Source organism: Nothoprocta perdicaria, unplaced genomic scaffold, assembly GCF_003342845.1.
Source record: "Nothoprocta perdicaria isolate Ctin4 unplaced genomic scaffold, notPer1 scaffold_224, whole genome shotgun sequence".
NCBI classification, from domain to species: Eukaryota; Metazoa; Chordata; class Aves; order Tinamiformes; family Tinamidae; genus Nothoprocta; species Nothoprocta perdicaria.
The window spans coordinates 159,636-176,903 of NW_020455437.1; the positions used below are offsets into that span (position 1 = coordinate 159,636).

The 17,268-nt window shown below is 43.5% G+C and overlaps 1 protein-coding gene across 2 annotated transcripts in view; it reads left to right on the top strand.

Annotated features, from left to right (window-relative positions):
- The window catches only part of SLC24A3 (solute carrier family 24 member 3), a 117,300-nt gene that overhangs the window by 52,062 nt on the left and 47,970 nt on the right, over nt 1-17,268 (top strand). For both annotated transcript variants that reach the window (XM_026039236.1, XM_026039237.1), the window contains exon 2: nt 14,555-14,631. The gene's annotated coding sequence lies outside the window, so the exon portion shown is untranslated. The remainder of the gene's footprint in view (nt 1-14,554; nt 14,632-17,268) is intronic.

A 17,268-nucleotide genomic window follows, 5' to 3' on the forward strand; every position in this document is an offset into this window, starting at 1 on the left:
AGAAAAGAAAAGAAAAGAAAAGAAAAGAGAAAAGAAAAGAAAAAAGAATGGTAGAGGAAAAATAGTGACAAAGTAATCAGATAATTTAGAAGCCTTCAAATGGAACCTGGACTTGGTGAACTTTATGAGGTGATACCAAGGGAATGGGACCAAAGCGTCTCAGAACCGTTAGCAAGGATTTGGATGATGGGATCATCAGGAAGATGGAAAAGGGAAGAAATGTGGTCAGGCTTTAAAAACTGACGAGAGGAAAAAGGAGGAAATGGCAGAGCTAACACTTTAGCTTCAATTTGTAGAAGAATCTTAGGCCTGAAGTGAGTTACTTGTGAAGGTGGCTGTGTGGATGCCTAGAAAATATTGCTTATATGTTAGTGAATACACTTTTGAGGAATCCAACCCTTTTTAGATTGGTTTTTGTTGGCTAGCCTCAGTGGTGGTTTATTTCAGCAATATTGCCAGTATTTGGGCATGGATTGCAAGACTGATTGCAGCAATCACCTTTATCACTTTTTTCTTTTTTTTTTTTTTTTTGGTTAGGCTTATTTACCTTCCCAGGAATTTCCTTTTAATGCACATTCATTAATCTCTCGAAGTGAAGGATTATTCCTATTTCTCTCTTATAGCTGCATTAGTTCTGTGTATCGTTTTCACTTTGCAATCCTGGAATGGAAATTTTGAATCTCAGTTTTATATGCAAAGAGCAAAAGAGATGGATGTCTGAAATGTGCAACTCGGTCCCATTTGCTAAATATATTTACTTAAAATGAGCCAGTCTAAGCTAAGTATCTTGCTGATGATAGTGCTAGATGTAGATTTAAAGGAAAATCTGAACAAGCTTTGGGGTCCTATCCTTGGCAAAGCCAGCCATTCATCCTGTGCATGCCAACTGTGTAGCAAGAGAGCAGCCAAAGTAGAAGGGAGCAGCTCTAAAAAGGTTATTGCATAAGATGGACTCACATGTCAACTTTGCAAATATTTACTCTGCAGAGGAGCCAGTTCAAATGTGGTCAGAGGAGACTCAACCCTCTGGCACCCATTGGAATAAATGACCATATTTGCACATGTATATCCCATACCCTAGACAAGATGTTAAAAGAGCAATAGAGAGAGCTGAGTGGTGGGGAGGGGAAGACAAGCTCTGTTAGCCGATGGGAGAACTAATAAAGGATGAAGTGCAAGGCAGACACTAAGGGTGACACTAAGGTGAACCTCCCCTTGTGTCACTCTATCTGGAGGGCCAGCTTTCTCCCTTCCCCTTCCCTTTTTTTTCAAAACAGGCACCTAGACCCCTAGTCATAAAAATCACATTATATTTGAATCAATGCACTTATTCATGTTGATACTCATCTTGAGAAACTGAGGTGGCCAAGTGATCATGAATTTGCATGACATGTGCTTACCCTGGCTGCCCTTAGCCTCTATTCATACAACACTAAAGAGTTACTGACGATTAAACCAAGAGGTTCTATGAGCCTGCTTATTTTTAGTACCAGTTTGAGTATTTTTAGTTACTGAGTGAAGGTGGTGATCAACATTTTCAAAACTCCAATGACCATGTGAGCTGAGTGTTTCCAAATCCCAGTGACGACTCTGGAATCTCAGTCGAATTGTTTTTATTTTCTTTGGCATGGATGTAGCATCAGCATAATGATCCCTGGGTCTCTGGGATCCCAGGAATGGTGTTGGGAGAACATCAGCTTTTCCGTAGAAGTGTCCAGCCAGGTGTGTTCCGGTTCAGGAATTCACACCCTGTATTTATTTGGCAACGTGGGAAGCTATATGCTAATAACGCTGGTCATGTACCTTTTTGTGTTGCTTTGCTGCTGCTTTGTGAAGGACTTGCTTAGCTTTTTAGTAGATTTAGTAGTGATTAGATTTTTAGTAGAGACTCTGGTTTGTGGAAGGTACCCCAAACTACCATGTTGTTAACAACACAGAGCAGGCATTTTCCTGGCTGCCTGATTTCTGAGTCTTATTCACTCACTGTAGTGTTTCCTAAAGGAAATCTGTGCTCCCCTGATGTCAGCAGGTCTGCTTGGTTGCTTAAAGTCAGGCACGTTGAAGTGCTTTGCTGAGTCAGCCTTTGCTTGGCTGGTATATGGCCATCTCCCCGTTGCCTGTTGTGTCCACCCCTTGTCTCTGCTTCATCCTCTCTCTGTAGACGGTTTGGGTCCTGGCTCCCCTGCCCTGAGCTAGTCTGCTCATAAGAAAGGCCATTTGGCCTTGTTGTCCAAACTTAATCTCCAAATAATGTCAAACTCTGATTACACCAAAGTAAGAAAATGGTTAATGGGATGCCTAATGTAAAATAACAGAGATTGTAATAGCTTTAAGTATTTAGAAATTTGTGGGAGCTTAAAGAGTATTAGAGTTGCAACGCAGATGAGCCTGGACAGTTGAAACGCTGAGATTCATTTGTGGGCTCCAAATCCCTGAGACGATGGCATGWGAAGGGCAGAGCCCGTGGCGGCTGCAGCACTGCAACCTGGGCCCCCCCAGGGAAGCCGGGGACCAGGTGGAGCCCAAAACAGGGTCTGCTTGAGCCTCCGGGGACAGCCTTGGCTGGCCACACCAGGGTCTGTTATCCTTGTGGTAATTAGAGTCACACCTGGCACCACATAGGTAAAAATCACAGTTTTGCTTCTTCCTCTGTTCTTCTAGCAATTCAAAAAAAAAAAAAAAAAAAAAAAAAAAAAAAAAGATGATGGGATGGCATCAACCACAGGTGAATTAGACTCAAAATTAGAAATGTTTCCATGTTTCCATATGCAGATCTCAATCTGAGTTCAGTATAAAGCTGTCTTCTGTAGGACCCCCTAGACACCCAGGACTTGGGCTGCCAAGGCCCCAATCCCAGGAACCTCTTGATGGCTTGGGGATTGCACTGCTATTTGGATAAAGGATGGTTTTGTTTTCTGTCTGTCATCTGCGGATTATGGGGAGAGGGGATTTAGCTATAAGACAAAATCAAAGAAGCAGTAACGAGAACGCCTGTGTTTAAAGCACGAATGTTCTCAGGGTGACAGCATGGCAGGAGCAGCAGAGGTGGGAAGAAGTTGGGCCAAGGGATAGGGTTCCCATCTTGGTCCAGCTGGATGGTTTGTGGGGTTGCAGACTGGTGGAGGACAGTTAAGAGCTCCAGCTATTCAGCCAAGGAAGTTGGTGAGATCTGGGCTTTACAGATCTCTTTTGGTGGCATCTGACCTGGTGGAACCATAGCGCTGAGGAGACGTGGCTCAAGTTTCCATCAGAAATACAACTGTTTCCCACCTCCATCATGGGTAGCATTTCAAGCAGACCTCACTTGGCATCTCCTCTCTGAGATCCTCAAAACCTGCTTATGTGTTCCTACGCTGTCATCAGTGCTGGTCTTATTCCTTTCTTCTCTTCCAGATACCAAATTATTCTCCATGAAAGCCCACTGTGTTGGCTTCAATAATGTTGTCTGAGTACTGAGCAGTACTGAGTTTGACTGACTGTAGAAGCTTACTTTGTTGGAAGAGGAAAGAGTAAACAAGGGCTAAGAAAAGAAAGAAATGCTTCAGGGTTGTGCAAAGGCATCTTTGGACGGACACTGTTGCATCTCCTTATTGAGATGCAAACGAAGGAGGACAAGGCTGAGACTTCAGTGCTCAGAACTCCTTCTAGAAAAGTCTGAACCAGCAGCAAGGAAAAAAGTTGAAAGAGTTTCCAGCTCTTTCTGGTATTCTGCCTTTTCTTTCTTCTTTTCTTAAAGAGGAGCTTGTCAGCTGCTGGCAAAAGGCACAAGAATAAACAGGCAAAGCTGGAGGACTTGTTCCTAGGAGATTAAATGTCAAATACCAGCACTCCTTGTTCAATCAAAGAGCTTAGAGATCTAAAGTCTGAATACCTCATGTGATTATGCTGCTATTCTGAAGCAGCACCTCACACCTAGTGCTGAGCTGTTCTGCTCATATACAAGATGCAACCAAGAGAGAGGTGCTTCAACCAACACAGGGCATGGTGAATGCTGAGGAGAAGTGTAGCAGGTTGCCCAGCCACAATCTTGAGCATTCAGAGCAAGGGTAGCTTCACAAATGAAATTTAATGAAAGAGGAAACAAGAAACTTGTGTGGTTTCCTGGCATTGCAAAGAGCACAAAGATGTCTGAGTCTCTCAGTTTAATCTTGTTTTTTAATCTGACTGTCAACTTGCTGAAGAAATGCTGCAAGGATGGCCACGTTGTGCCAAGACCCAAGGGAATGCATCTGCATGAAACAGCACAGTCCAGCTGGCCCACAGACATCTCAATGGTAGAACCTCATCTAATACACCCTCCTTTTGGATGGACCATTTCTATGTCTGAATGCCTGAGCTTTTTCCAGACCCACCACTGAGATCTTCACCTTTCTCGCAGCAGAGCTGCCAGTTCTGGCGTTCTGGTGAGTCAATGTGTGCAAGGGATGTCTTGCGCCTGCCATGAAGACCCGCATTCAAGTTCTCCTAAAACATGTACCATAGGTGTCATGCCARTGGCTTTCTGGATTTGTCCGTAGTCACCTATGCATCTGTCCTGGCTGTTAGTGCAGGCAGAGAAACCAGCCTTAAAAGGGCCGTTGATCCTCCATGCCTTATTCCAGGGCAACCAAATGCTGCTTCAAGCAGCTCCTCAGCCCCTACTGACAGGAAATACTTTCTGTCCTCACCACAGAATCATACCCAGGGAGCTCCCCACAATGTCATTGTAATGCATGAAGTTTTTTTTAGATGTTGCTGCATTTGATGAATTTACATACCTGTTCCAGTGACACCACAGTCGTGATCACCTGCTCCTGTATGAGCCCTAGGAGGATATGAGTCATCTCGTGGCTGCTGCTTGGCCTGGCTGTAGAGAAAGGAGCCTCTCAGGACCGAACAGTGGTTGTGATCAATCAGACCTTGGTCATGCCTGGAAATCACCAATGATAAATGCTGTCCTGACATGCCAGGCAAGGAGTAAGGCAAGCACATTTTCAATTATGACATGAAGAGACGGATTCTAGATCTCCCCCAGTTCTTTTAGAAGTTGCCCATAGTGTCTCCAGTGCTGGAAAAAATCCTCAGCTTGGAGGCCCTTGGTGTATCACATTGGGAAAGCAACGAAGTCAGCAAAACTGTGAGGACAGGAAAGATCCCTAGGGAGAAAGCTTGATGACCATATTTTTGACACCCGTTTTGGTTCGACATATGCTGTTGTTTTGTTTGATGGAAAGACAGTGTTGAATTCATCATCTTACTCAAGGCCTGATGCAGAGGTATCTTAAAATATAAAATTCTCATTTCTTAGCCTTTTGGCTTTTGATTGGGAAGGTAGCATTTCAGCCTTTCCGACTTTCCATTTCCCATGAGAACCATGAATAAACTTTAAAAAAAAATGTGGTTATTAAAACTGTGATTGTCACCTAACTATTCAAACCAAGGAACTGCGGTTGTCAAGTTGTCAAATGCTATGTGTTTTGATAGCACTTTTTGTCACTGATTTTCCAATACTCTGATTTTTCAAATATTCTGAGTGCCTATCATCATCCTCCTTTCCCTCTGCTTTTATGCCTTCAGCATCTCTCTCTCTCATGTTTTAGGCAAGTGTTTTTGAGACACTGGTATTTGTGTACTCAGCTCTTCAGTTATTCACTCTGCTGCCTACGTGATGCTTGTAGGTTGTAAACACAGACTGCATGCAGAGCCCCATAGGAGCCCAGCTCTGTTCAGAGCTGTTCTTCGTTCTTGCAACATGATACTCTATGCACAAGTTTGATACAGGTAGGGAATAAAGTTTCATCTGTGGATGGAAATTAACCTGGCTGCAACTTCACACCTTGTGGGGAGCCCACGGAAAAACCACAGTCCCTGTCGTACCCTGTAATATTTTTAAGTGCTCCTGACACTTTCCTTCAAGAGCAATCCCAAAAACAATGCTGTTACAAGGTCCCTCTGGTGCCATGCCTGGATGAAGTGCCCGGTCAGGGTTCATGGTGCCCTGGGGCAGCACCTGGCAAGTGGCTGTTGGCTGCAGTTGGGTGCATGAGACATGGAGCAAGCAAAATGGTACCTTGCAAAATGAAGGCCAGGTTGATACTGAGCTCAGGATGGTGGCTTCTGACACCGATTTAAGGCCCTTTAGCTTCCTCTCTGTTTGCTGCATGTGGGAAGAGGCTAGTTGAGACTAGTTCTAGCAAAAAGATGTTTTCTTGTGCCAGAGTACATCAGAGCAGTTGTTGCAGTCTGACATCCTCCTATACGGGTCTTCTATTCACTGCTCATATATTCCAGGCAGGGCTGGTGGCATTCCTGGTTATGAAGGCAGCCTGTTGCTTCCACTCAAAGATCATGATCTCAGCTGCTTGTGACTGTGCAGGTTTTAGTTTGAGTGGTTGAATTTCACATCCCTCAAGACTCTCGGGGAAAGGGGTGGCAATATCTATAGCAGTCCTGTATTTTTCATGTCTTTTGTGTCTATAGCTTTGGCAGAGAGAACATCACCTCAGTGCTCTAGAAAATGAAAGACCTATCTCTATGAAAGGGCGTCCAAATGTGTGTACTTCCGAGAAGCTGTAACATTCCACTGATGGCCTTGCAGCACCTTCAGAAGCTGCAGTCTGCCCTAGGCATACTTCAGCCTTGGGCTGAGTGGGACTTCTCCTCTTGTGTCCAATGACTGTATAATGGCAATAGTTACAGCAAAAAAAAAAAAAACTTGTTTCCAGTCTGTGCCCCCTGACTCAGTGCCAGAGTGCAGAGCAGACCCTCTGCTATGTGAACGTAAGAGTAGCACCCATGTTTTTTTGTTGGGATCCCGCTCCACAAGTTGCAGTGGCTGGGAGAGAACCAGAGGGTGGTTGGGCTTGGGATGAGAAGAGCTGGACCCTCAGAGGTACCTTTTCTTCCTCTTCTGGCCAACACGTGGGTATGTCTCATAAAAGGACACAACAGTGCCTCGGTAGTTTTCAGAGGGGCTCTTTTGTGTTGTGCTGTTCTCTTTGGTGTGTTTGAGTCACAGACTCAGTCCTGGGCATTCAGACATCCCTGAGAACTGCCTTTGAGCTTAGAAAATCATATATATTCGTATACTTCATTATATATTCTTCTAGTGGGAACAAGATGCTCTTGGATCTTAGCAATTTGCAGATCCCTTTGAYTTTCACCTTTATGTTGTTTTTTTTTCCCCAAATGTGAAATGGGTATAAACAACCCAGCTGTGTCTCCTGCAATGCTGGTGCAAGGGGATGGGTCTGTGTGTGAGAAGGCAGAACGAAGGCAGCATTATGCCCCCTTGCTAAAGCTCTCAAGGAGGTGATATGGGGATATGATTAACATGTATAAGTTCATGAAGGGAGAGTGTAGGGAGGAAGGGGCCAAGCTCTTCTCAGTGGTGGTCAGTGACAGGACGAGGGGTAATGGGTGCAAACTGCAACACAGCCAGTTCCATCTCCATGTGAGGAGGAACTTCTTTCCTGACMGAGCCCTGGAACAGGCTCAACCAGGGAGGCTGTGGAGAATCCTTCTCTGGAGGTCTTCCAAACCCGCCTGGATGCCACCCTGTGCCACGTGCTCTGAATGTCCCTGCTTGAGCAGGAAGGTTGGACTAGATGATCTCTAGATGTCCCTTCCAACCTTAAGCATTCTGTAATTCTGAGGTGAAACACCCCTTTTCAAAGACTGTCAGCATATGGAAGTGGAAGAGCAAGACAGGTAAATATATCTGGTTTGGTGCAAGAGGCAAAAGGCTGAGGGAGGAGAATACTGGCATAGCTATTTCACAATGTTGATCTACAGGAGTGCCAAATTAAGGCCTTAATTCTGCCTCGTCTTCAGTGTATAGYTTTGCAGCCATCGGTTGTATTTGATAGATGCAATATTGATTTATGCTATACTGTATTAACAGGATAAAGTGAAAAAGTATACGCCTGACTTGAATTATTCAGCAGTATTATTTAATTTTTCATGGTGACTTAATAAAGTATTTTGATTTTAAATTTTGGAAAACTAGTTAGCATATGTATGTGTAAATCAAATAGCTCAGCAAAAATGAAATTCTAGACCCACCAAAGCCAGTGAGAGGATTCTTTTAATTCAGCTTTTACTCTTATCGTCCAAGGGCTTTCAAGGGTTTGAACAACTCCGATCCAACGAAGGGATATGCAGACACACACTTCTGTCCTTGAAGGTGGCTGATACTGACAGACAAATCGATTTTTCCTTAATAGAAGCCCTGGTGTTGAACAGCATGAACAGATATGTCTGCAGGTACCCTGCAGCCGCTATATAAGCAACATCCTGCACTTGGAAGCAGTGAGTTTATCCTGCTCTTTAGCAAGTTTCTATCCAGATATTCATATGCATAAATGCTGAGGATCTTTTAATTAATGGCATTGCTTGGGTTAGAGGGTGAAGCCCAGACTAAGCATGTAATTCCATCTAGCTCCACACCAGATTCCATGAGGGCTGTTTGCGTAGGTGGTGTCACAGATGAGTGAGGAGCGACACACTTCACTCAGAAGAGAGGAGTAGCGGGATCTTTTATTGAGGTAAGATAGTGGTTTAACAGAGTTCAATCGTAAATAAGACAGTGATTTAACAAGGGTTGATGGCTGGGTTCATCCAGTTATTTACTGTGTGGAGGACAGGATCAGATGAAAGTGTAGAGGAGACCCTCCCATTGAGTCATGAGGTTCAGAGTAGATCCCCTTTCTTTCCAAACTCCTCAAATGTGTCTGAGGGCCAACTGGATGCAATCTTAGCCTCAAACTTGGTCAGCAGTTATGTCTAAAGGATTGTGCATACAATCCAAGATACAGTTTAGCAAACTCAGCCTCAAGGTAGCATTGCGAGTCTTCCCTGCTCGGGATGGAGCATCTCCATCTGGTCAGGCTTCATACACCATCAGATCCTGCTTCTTCTACCTGGCAAGGATGATGAGCTGTGGCTTTCAGAGGATGTGTTCTTAGTAAAGCAGAAATGGGCCCTATTGGGAGGGGATGTTTTGAGAGGCTTATCCGGGAAAATTGTTTATTACTCTCATTCATTAAAGTAAATARATCATTAAAAGACCACTGAGTTAATTGAATGGTAATCAGTTTTAGACTGATTTGTTGGTTGGAAACATGAGAGTTGCTCATGAGGAAGTAGAAGAGCAATGGCCAAGAAGGTTGGGGGCACCTATGTGGGTTGGCTCAAATTCCAGGAGGGTTGAGTTACTCCTCTGGGGAGACAGAGGCAAAAAAAGGAGCCTGACTTTGAATGATGGCAAGCTTCCTCATGCGGGGTGTGAATCTGGCCCTGAGATTGGGCTATTTTCCATCAAGAAGCCACATGTTTTCCATCAGCAGAGTGACCAAAGGCTTGTGATAGTGTCATGGAAAAAAATCAAGGGTCATTTTCTCATCTCTGGTTTTTGGATCTGTGATACGAAACTCTTGGTGGAAGAAGAGTGACCTGGGGAGCACTGTGTGTTGGATGCTGTTCAAGACGGGTTCGGACACAAGTGAGAGGCAGTCTTAAGGACTGCATTATTTTCTTTGAAGCGCTGTGTTTGGCTGGCAAGGCTGATGGAAACCTTTCGTCATGCGCAACTCTTCCTTGTTTCCCTCCCTGCTCAACTCCAGTCCAACTCCCCTCTTCAGAACGTGTAGCCAGCCAAGCACAGGATCTGCAGACATGTGGGGGCACGGGGAGGAAACAAAAGTCATCTGCCTGCCAGTGAAAAATGTCAKGGCTGCTGTGCAGTGCAGAGGAAGCATCTTCCACCACTTGGACCACTTTGGGAACCAGCAGCCTTTGGCAAAGCCAGATGGAGCTGGTTTAGGGTTAGATAGGGCTTTGAGTGAGCTGAGCTGAGTTGAGCTAAGCTGAGCCTCCGCAATTCAGTTCGGCCACCCAGGCTTCAGGAGCCCACAGGTCTCCTCAACCACCTGCTTCTCCCCTCTTTCTTTCATTTAACCAAGATGTGACCAGGGAGACGTTATGTCTCTTATTTAAGCTGTGAAATAGAAATCTTGATCTACCCCTTTCTGTGAAGAGGGGACCTTTTATTGTCTGATATATAGTGCATGCAGCAGAAGCAAAGAAAGAGAGAAATATGTTTCTTCATGGAAAATAAATGTGGCATTTGCATTAGGAAAAATGGCTCGTGCTTAAACTGATGTCTCTGTCTGTTCATGGGAAGGCATCATACCGTGGGAATGTTGCGTCTTCCAGTGATATTAAGTTCTTGGTCCAGAATTGGGGAAGCATCTTAATTTGGGAAAAGTGACTTCAGCCCATTATTTTCTTATGGTGATGTCAGGAGAAGTAATGCATGTCGTTAAATAAAGCATGCCCCTAAATGGAGGTTTTAGGAGCTTTAGGGGTTGTAGCTTTTGGGGTTGTAGCATGATGGCCCCAAAGTGCTCTCACACTTTGCCCTCTGCATCTTCTGCAGCCTCAAATGAGCTGCCTTCCCCTTCCTGGTGGAGATACATGATTAGCAACGCAATCAATGCCAGGCTGCTGCCAGCGTGAGGACCTGCCCTCATCAAGGAACGTGGTATCTAACACTTGCATCAAAAACGTCTGTGGAAGATGTTTGTAAAGTTCTTGTCCTGCTCTGGCTTGCAAGCCAAACACCTACAGGATCTGCAGGAAAAGAGTGAATGAAATAATTCACTTCAGTTCTGTGGGGTTAGCTCTGTGAACAGAATTTATTTATTTTATTTTATTTTATTTTATTTTATTTTATTTTATTTTATTTTATTTTATTTTATTTGTTTTGTTTTGTTTTGTTTTGTTTTGTTTTGTTTTGTTTTTTGTTTATTTTTTTCTGGCACCATCAAAATAAACTTGACAATATCTCCCCTATTTTCGACCCAGAACTGAGCTCTCTTTTAAGTGAGGTAGCAAACTGCATGAGCTTTTATGCTAGCTAAATAGGGCAGCTGTTGCTGGAGTGCTGTTGGAGCAGAACCCTTTATTTTTCTACAGAAAGGCGCTCCTGTATTTTGCAGAGCTCTTCTCCGTGCTCATCTGCACCTGATGCAGCTAATAAAAATGCAGGGAATTACAAATTTGCATACATTAGCCCATAATTGAATGCGTTCAAATATAAGCCATAAAAGCCTTGGCTCTCAGGCAGCCCATGGAGAAGCCAATGATGGATGCCGAAGATTTTCTCATGTAAGAAGGTGCATTTTGTTATAACAGAAGCTGAGCTTGGGAGAGAATTAGATGTTCTTGCGATGCATGAAGGCATGATGCATGATGGCCTGGATCCCCCATCTCATCCCAGCAGCTATGAGCTTTTTCTATTTTTACATTTTTTTCTGCATGTTTTTACCTTAGATGCACTTCAGTCTCCTTGACTCTTGATAAAGGCATTGTGTTTTTATCATCTCTAACTCTGGTCTTTGTGTTGGTCCCCCAGATCCAACCTGCTGCCTGCTAAGAGGATTAATATTAGCGATGCCCTTGATACTTTTCTAGTAGCTCCCACTCGTTTGTCAAGACCCATAACATTTTCCAGCACATAAGACCACAATTAAAAGTATTAAGCAGAGCGTTTGGTCAGAAGACTGTTTATGAAAATGTTTTCCTCTGCAGATCCACAGTCTGGGTAACAACCTGGAATGCTACTATGTTGTGCTCAGTTGTTGCTTCAGAGACATCAGAGCTGTGGGAACAAGCTAGGTTATTTTTCCATTTCATCATTTATGGGATTGCTAATTAAATTCCAATTGCTGAAGCTTTATTAATGATAATGACGTGAAAGCCAGGAAAAACATGCTGTGATTTTTCCAACTCCAAGCTGTGTGAGCAGAGCTGACCATTAGGGGAAAAACATCATTTTAGTTGTTATTGAGCAATTCAAATCTGGAAGTACTGCAAGACACTTGGCATACCAGAACATCATCTTAACACTTGCTTTTCAGTTGATGTTATAATCCAATTAACATATAGAGCAGTAACAAAGCTCTTGAGTAAATGAAAGTAATTTGCCTTTAAATGACCAGGAAAACCATATTTGCAGCCAAAGTTATTCAACTCCACTGCGTGAGCCTTTCAGCTCTGCAGCCCTGATTGCCCGACGTTGGAAATAAAATTGCAAACCTCAGAGAAATGCACTGCTCTTAATGAAGGTAAATTGAACAAGCTGAACTGCCAAGGGTTTTATTTTGGAAGGACTCATTTAGCTATCGGGTTTCGGAGATGCTTGTTAGCGTGTGTCATTTGCAAGGCTTGGGAGTTTATTGGACTGCAGTAGAACTTGAGACTGAAACTAGTTGATGCAGCCAGGGCAGACTGTAAACGTCACCTAGGCACGAGCCTGTCGTTCTGGAGCGTGTGCTTTTCAGTGCTGCATGGAGGAAGGGAGCAGAAGTGTGAATGAACAACCACARAAGTAGGGATTTACTTTCATCAGCTCTCCTTGCAACTTCCAAAATTTCCTTTCTTCTCTCTGATTACTCAGATGACTGGCAGAATTAGGCAGTTGACCTCATGGTAATAATGGCCATAATAATGGCCACCTAGCCCGGGAATTCAATGAATTCTGCCATTTTCGGAGGTGCTGTTTAGTGAAAGTGCTGCTGCTTGTTTGCAAGGCTTCCTTATTGCAAAATGTGGAAGGAATTGGGGAGGAGATGTCATGTATAGCAGGTCACCTTCTGACTCCATAGGTTGCATCTTGATCCTCCCTGCACGGAGCGTGGCTACCAGGGGGCAAGCAATGACAGCAGGGACATTGTTTTAGGGCCCAGGGAATTTCCAAATTTACTGTGGAAATAAGTGAGGTCAGAAACTGGGCCCACTTATTCTCACAGCAGACATTTTTATTGTGATCTGTTTCTTTTTCCTGCTCTATAKTATTATTATTCATTATTATCATTATTCATTATTATTACTCAAAATAATTATGATTCTGTATAAAATTTCTTCATGGTTCAATTCTACCAAGAGATGCTTTTTCCAAAACTGATTAGACCATGAAGTTTGCCTGAATCCTCCAGCATTACCACTGAGTAAACATTTATATCCTTCATTCAGTTCAGTAATGACTTTGCCTTTGAGTTTGTTGCAGGGGACAACTATTGGAAGCATGTATATACAGGCCATGCAGTAGAGTAATTCAATACATGGGCAATTTCATTTTCATGGATAAGAGCTGCTGCCTTATAGAGGATCTGTCTCTGGAAATGAGTGACGGAGGCTTGGCTGTCTTAACCAGACTAATYGAAGATCTTTGGTTGGGCACCATAAAAGAAGGAGGGGAAAATGGGAGCTCTTTCCTGTTGTCATGGCCACTGGGAATAGCTACTTCACCCAAACTTTGCTTCCTACAACTTAGAAAGAGTTTCCTAACTGCTCTGATAGTGACATACTAACATATGCAAGATCTCCATCCCGGAGAACTTATTTTCCAGGTACTTGCTAGGAATTACACCAGTTTTACTGCCCCTATCTTGGGACAGGATGGATTAAACAACTGTTTGAGGACAGGATGGATTAAACAACTTAGTCTTTCGGTGATTCTCATCAGCATCATCATCTTCAGTCAGGTAGAAAAGTCTGCCACCAGGGAAGATGGTTTCTTTCACCTTTCTGCAGAAGCTTGAGCCTGAGAGGTTTCTGCTCATGAGAGCCATCGTCCCCTAACTCATGGGCTCCTCCGTGGCCAAGCTATATTTAGACTCCTAGATCTTTTCCCCTAGACCTCCTTGTCTGAGCCACAGGAGCGCTATCACCCCAGGCAAGTTTTTTCATGTCCTTGCTTGCTTGTCCCAGTCCACAGACCAGTGTCACTGTTGCCCAGTGCTGAAGGAGGAGAGTGATGGTACATGTGAGATGCAATCTGCTTTTCTCAATTTTCACTCCTGCAGATGCTCAGGCCATTTCTGATGTACACCAGGATGGAGGAGAGGACACTGCACAGTACTTTGGGGAGCTTCCCAGTACAGGGAATAGAGAATGCATAGATTGAAATGCATGGCTTGCTCATACAAACCAAAAGAGGGACAAAGCACAGGTATTACTCAGGTCGTATCCAGTAATCCTTGAGCCTTTTTGATTTTTGTTCCTCAACATGTATGCAGCAGTTCTGACATGGCCATTTTCACAAGGAAGAAATTGGAAGAGATTGGAACCCCATGCAAATGTAGATGCAGAGCTCTAAGTTGGCTGTGCTTGGYAAGTGTGACCTGATAGGGCTACTTCTGAAATGCAGTTTTTCCCTCTGAATGCTTCCAGGAGGGCATAATGCTGCTCCAGGAGGGCGTAATGCTGCTGGTGTGGAGTTTATCTGCAATCTCCACAGTGTTTTCATGATATCTAATGCTACAGTTGCCATGGAAGCAAATTGCACAGTAAATATTCGCAGAAAGGCATGTATAGCAGAGGACACATAAAGCTAAATGAACACGGTAAGGAAGGAGAGCACCCTTATGGCACAGGGTGCCATAGTCGTGGTTGTTCTAAGATTGCCACCCTGCAGAGAGGCTTAGGTGCATTTATGTTGTTTAACGGTGTATGTAGCAGTTTTGAGTCACTTGATTAAGCATCTGGGCTTTTTTTTTTCCCCTTTCTGCAGCTCTCCATGAATTCCCCAATGACATCTTTACGAATGAAGACAGGAGGCATGGAGCTGTCGTCCTGCATGTCCTTTGTGTAAGTTTTCTGGCACTGCATTTCTTTTCTTATCAGTTCAGACTGGATACAGTACATATGCACTGACAAGCTAATACTATTCACTATCCACTTGGCTTTCTCTTCTGGCACCAAAACTCAGTCATGGCTGAGAGTGTTTTTTAGGAATAAAATTGAATATAGTGATAATACTTTCTCCTTCATTTTTATATAAGACTGTTTCAGAAGCGCCAGTGCAGGYCTTCAACACAGCTATATATTGCATGTGAAGAAACCCATGCAAGTGCTCCAGAAACATTTTGCTGAGCACATGGGGCTGTTGTGCAGTGCCCACTCACATCTCTATGGTCCTCTCCCTCCACTGCTGATGGCTGCTTCACCCCATGGATGAGCTATGACTTGAGCCCTGAGAAATGGACCTGCCGCTTTGAGAGCTGACTTCAGCCTCCATGGGGGCAACCTGCATGGAGATAGTTTAGGGGTTTTCATCTGGCACGTCAGTAAAGCCCAAGAAACTCCACTGAGGAGCTTAGGGCTCTACAGCCATGGAGAGATATGCCTCCCAGCAATGCTACAGTGGGGACGGTTTGAGAAGACRGGAGAGATTCTGGATCCTCATGATGAGGGAGAAGGCTGTCTGGCATGTGGAATATGTTGACCCTCTTAGCGGGCAGGATGGGGTCTTGCCTGCCCACTTGCACACATGATTTTGGACAGAGAGCATAACTTCACTGCTCCCCRTTCGACTGCCATCTGACTGATTTATTGGCCATTTTACTTTGCTATGTTTTAGTTGGCCAAATGCAGAGCTTCGGGCTAAGTTACATGACAGCCTCCCATCCCCAAATCTAATCCTCAAAAAGCAAACAATGATAACGTTTAGTTCAGTTTAAGATTCACAGGGCAGCGGACTCATCCTMAAGTGATTTAAAATAGATGCTATTTCACTGAAAGAGTGAGACGTAAGCGCTAAGCTTGCTTTGACAGATCTGGAGGGACAGTGCAAATCTCATTTTGCCTCATAGGGACCATGCCTGTAGAGAGACAGTATATCAAGACTGAGCTTGGTGTTTGAGTAATATTGCAATTAGCTGTAAAACACCCACATCATCTAATAAATACACTGAACTGCCTGCAAGAGAGATGAGCTGCTTAAGGACTTTGTCATAATTGTCCACCTGGACTCCCTGCAACAATCTTGCATGTGTTTTTTTCATGTAATTGCCTTCAAAATTTGTTAGATCTTATACTGCCAACCTGAGGATTGCAGCTGTTTTTAAAAATCTTTTTGTTTAAACAAAATTATTTGACATCAAGTTTGTTCGAAGCTCAGACAGGGCTTAACCTTTGCTTGAACTTGTGTGCAGAACACATGCATCTAAAATATCCCCCATGAATCCTTGTGGCACCTCTTATACCGTTGCTGTAAGGGAAGGATATTAATTCTTCGGTTTAAAAGAGACAGTAATGTTAATTAGTAGTACTTATTTTAATAAATTTGGAGTCACCAGAATTCCTCTGACCAGTAGASTTCCTAAAGTAAGTTCTTCTTTCTGAATATGTTGAAGAAAACATCATAACCTCTCACTGATCATGGTGGTCCTGGGTTCTTTGAGGAGTTTCGGAGGACAGCTGGAAGGTGAGGAAGTTGCCTCAAAGTTCAGAAACACATCAGGAAGATTTTACCTAGGGATTGAGAAAAATTAAAAATAGTCAAGTTGAATTTACATAAATTTAAGATTGGCCTGTTAGTCCATTAAATAGATAAGTAGTGTTAGAAGACCTTGTGTTCAGCAGCCTCAGTAATCTTACAGGAAGAAGCACTTCTCCTCCAAATCAATTTCTCAACTTTTCTTAGGTAGATGAAGACAATTATTTTCTTTTTGACATCTTTTAATTTTAGAAGAGCTGCCAAGGTGGCACTTCTCTAGGGAGAAGAGCAAAGAAAAAAATAAAGCAGCAAAGAAAAAAGCTTCTAATGAATATTTTAAAGCACCTTACAATTTWCAGTCTGCTTAAGTGAGCAGTCACCGTTAACTATGTGTAATGATTCGTGCTTTCTTTTTAAGTATAAATTAGATTGTATCTCATGTTGTAATATGAGTGTTCTGTGTTATGATCTTATTGCAGCTTAATGACTGCAATAATTTGTTGAGTAACATCACTATTGACTTTATCTGRCAATCTAAAGGCTTCTAAGTTTCCATGGGAAGATTCAGGTATGAGATGTTTTGTAAATTGAGCACTGAGTTTGGGCTGGATTTTTAGCACCCACACACAATTACTCACCAAAATTCATATTAACTGTCTCTTGGAGCAGTATGACACTGCAGCTAGTCACACAGAGTTTCTCAGCAGTCATTGGAAAGAGAGAGAGAAATCTCCAGAGGATCTTCTGCTCCCCCACCTTCGGTACAGAGTGGTTGGGTTGGGTCAGGTTGGGTCTCTCCTTCTTGGAGACCCTGTTATTGCAGCAGTACTTGAAAGAGGCCTTGAGGACAGCATTCATGGGATTCTAAGGGTGGTCGACACTGGAGCAGGTTGCCCAGAGAAGTTGTAGAGTCTCCATCCTTGGAGATACTCAAAACCCAACTTGATGTGGTTCTGGACAACCTGACCTAGCTGACCTTGCTTGAGCAGGGACAGGTTGGACWGAAG